Source organism: Rhipicephalus microplus, unplaced genomic scaffold (assembly GCF_043290135.1).
Source record: "Rhipicephalus microplus isolate Deutch F79 unplaced genomic scaffold, USDA_Rmic scaffold_749, whole genome shotgun sequence".
NCBI lineage: Eukaryota > Metazoa > Arthropoda > Arachnida > Ixodida > Ixodidae > Rhipicephalus > Rhipicephalus microplus.
This window is the reverse complement of record NW_027465305.1, coordinates 2,520-5,426: the sequence shown is the minus strand read 5'-3', so window position 1 is coordinate 5,426 and position 2,907 is coordinate 2,520. Positions and strand designations below refer to the sequence as shown.

At 55.8% G+C, this 2,907-nt stretch overlaps 1 non-coding gene across 1 annotated transcript; it reads left to right on the top strand.

Annotated features, from left to right (window-relative positions):
* The first annotated feature begins 202 nt into the window (after positions 1–202).
* Positions 203–2,017, top strand: LOC142795595 (small subunit ribosomal RNA). Its single transcript, XR_012893147.1, has one exon. It is a non-coding gene; the product is annotated as a small subunit ribosomal RNA (ribosomal RNA).
* Positions 2,018–2,907: the final 890 nt, after the last annotated feature.

Sequence of the window (2,907 nt, the reverse complement as noted above, 5' to 3'; positions counted from 1 at the left end):
TGCAACGAAAAAGAGCGAGCATGAACGTGCTTCTTGCCGCACGGCTCCCACTCGTCTTTCGGGAAGGTTGTGCCGTAGCGAGCTCGAACGCCGTCATCTCGGAGTGCAAAATAAGCGTGTTGGGGCGCCTGAAGGTGGCCTCCGCCGCACACAGACTGCGTCCGGCCCGCCGAGGGCGAGGACGGACGCGCAGTCGAACGATTACCTGGTTGATCCTGCCAGTAATCATATGCTTGTCTCAAAGATTAAGCCATGCATGTCTAAGTACATGCCGAAATAAGGCGAAACCGCGAATGGCTCATTAAATCAGTTATGGTTCCTTAGATCGTTTCTTCCTACTTGGATAACTGTGGCAATTCTAGAGCTAATACATGCAGTGAGCCTGGAGCCCTTTGGGTAACGGGTGCTTTTATTAGACCAAGATCGATCGGGTTTCGGCCCGTATTGTGTGGTGACTCTGGATAACTTTGTGCTGATCGCATGGCCACGAGCCGGCGACGTTTCTTTCAAGTGTCTGCCTTATCAACTTTCGATGGTAGGTTACTTGCTTACCATGGTTGTTACGGGTAACGGAGAATCAGGGTTCGATTCCGGAGAGGGAGCCTGAGAAACGGCTACCACATCCAAGGAAGGCAGCAGGCGCGCAAATTACCCACTCCCGGCACGGGGAGGTAGTGACGAAAAATAACAATACGGGACTCTTTTGAGGCCCCGTAATTGAAATGAGTACACTCTAAATCCTTTAACGAGGATCAATTGGAGGGCAAGTCTGGTGCCAGCAGCCGCGGTAATTCCAGCTCCAATAGCGTATACTAAAGCTGCTGCGGTTAAAAAGCTCGTAGTTGGATCTCAGTTCCAGACGAGTAGTGCATCTACCCGATGCGACGGCTCGGACTGAACATCATGCCGGTTCTTTCTTGGTGCACTTCATTGTGTGCCTCGAGATGGCCGGTGCTTTTACTTTGAAAAAATTAGAGTGCTCAACGCAGGCGAGTCGCCTGAATAAACTTGCATGGAATAATAGAACAAGACCTCGTTTCTGTTCTGTTGGTTTTTGGAATACGAGGTAATGATTAAGAGGGACGGACGGGGGCATTCGTATTGCGGCGCTAGAGGTGAAATTCTTGGACCGTCGCAAGACGAACTACTGCGAAAGCATTTGCCAAGAATGTTTTCATTGATCAAGAACGAAAGTCAGAGGTTCGAAGGCGATCAGATACCGCCCTAGTTCTGACCATAAACGATGCCAACCAGCGATCCGCCTGAGTTACTCAAATGACTCGGCGGGCAGCTTCCGGGAAACCAAAGTATTTGGGTTCCGGGGGAAGTATGGTTGCAAAGCTGAAACTTAAAGGAATTGACGGAAGGGCACCACCAGGAGTGGAGCCTGCGGCTTAATTTGACTCAACACGGGAAAACTTACCCGGCCCGGACACTGGGAGGATTGACAGATTGAGAGCTCTTTCTTGATTCGGTGGATGGTGGTGCATGGCCGTTCTTAGTTGGTGGAGCGATTTGTCTGGTTAATTCCGATAACGAACGAGACTCTAGCCTATTAAATAGGTGCGGGGTTCCCAGCACCTTACAACCTTCTTAGAGGGACAAGCGGCTCCTAGCCGCACGAAACAGAGCAATAACAGGTCTGTGATGCCCTTAGATGTCCGGGGCCGCACGCGCGCTACACTGAAGGAAGCAGCGTGTCTTTATCCCTGTCTGAAAAGACTGGGTAACCCGTGGAACTTCTTTCGTGATTGGGATAGGGGCTTGCAATTGTTCCCCTTGAACGAGGAATTCCCAGTAAGCGCGAGTCATAAGCTCGCGTTGATTACGTCCCTGCCCTTTGTACACACCGCCCGTCGCTACTACCGATTGAATGATTTAGTGAGGTCTTCGGACCGATGTCCGGCGCGGCCTTTCGGTTGCGCCGGTCTGTTGGAAAGATGACCAAACTTGATCATTTAGAGGAAGTAAAAGTCGTAACAAGGTTTCCGTAGGTGAACCTGCGGAAGGATCATTAACGGATTGTGAAGGGTGAGCGCCTCAGCTGCGTCTGCGCCCGACACTTTCTGCCGCTGACCCCGTTTGGACGCGGGGTCGGCTTTTCCCCACGGGGCTGCCTGAATGTGGAGCGGCACCCCGTGACAAATTGTTGCGCCCAGCGGACGCCAACACCGCGACCTTGGACGGTCGGCCAGGTGGCGGACGCGGGTACAAACGGCGCAACGCACTCATAGGTCGGCTTTCGACCCGCCACTGCACCGTGGCTCGAAGCGCTCGAAATGCGCGACCCGACCGCTGCGGGACCGCCTAGTACTGTAAACAGGAGCGGCGGAGCGCGAACGGCGAGTCGTGGTTACGTCGGTAGAAGGCGAGGCTGCGCGTTCCCGAAACGCCAGCCGAGTGCCCTCCCGACCGTTCGAGCGTGCAAGAACGAGACCCGACAATCGCGCGGCGACTGCCAAGTACGAGAGGAACGGCACAAGCGTCGGCGGTCGGTCAAGGAACTGGCGATGTGACGGGTCCGCTGTGCACCAGTGCATACCGTCCCGCCGTCCGCGGCAAGCGCTTCCGCGTCCTCGGGTGACGGAGGCTGCCGGTCGGTTCTTGCAGGCGAGGGATCTCGCTGGCACCGGTTCGCGTTGACGCGCGGCCGGTCATGGCACGGCGATGCGACGGCCGAGGTGCGCAGTACTCGATGGAGGAACCGCACGCTCCGATGACCGTCCCGCCCTCCGCGGCGTATGCGTACCGACCGTAATGGTTGCAGCAGCGCCGGCCGGCTTTTGAATTCGCCACACGAAACACGGTGCGAGATCGCGGTTAGGGGAGCGTCGACGTTGCCAGGCGTTTTGCTTGCTGCCGAGGGAAAGGCGGCACGGCCACGTCGCGCTCGTCGCGATTAGCGGG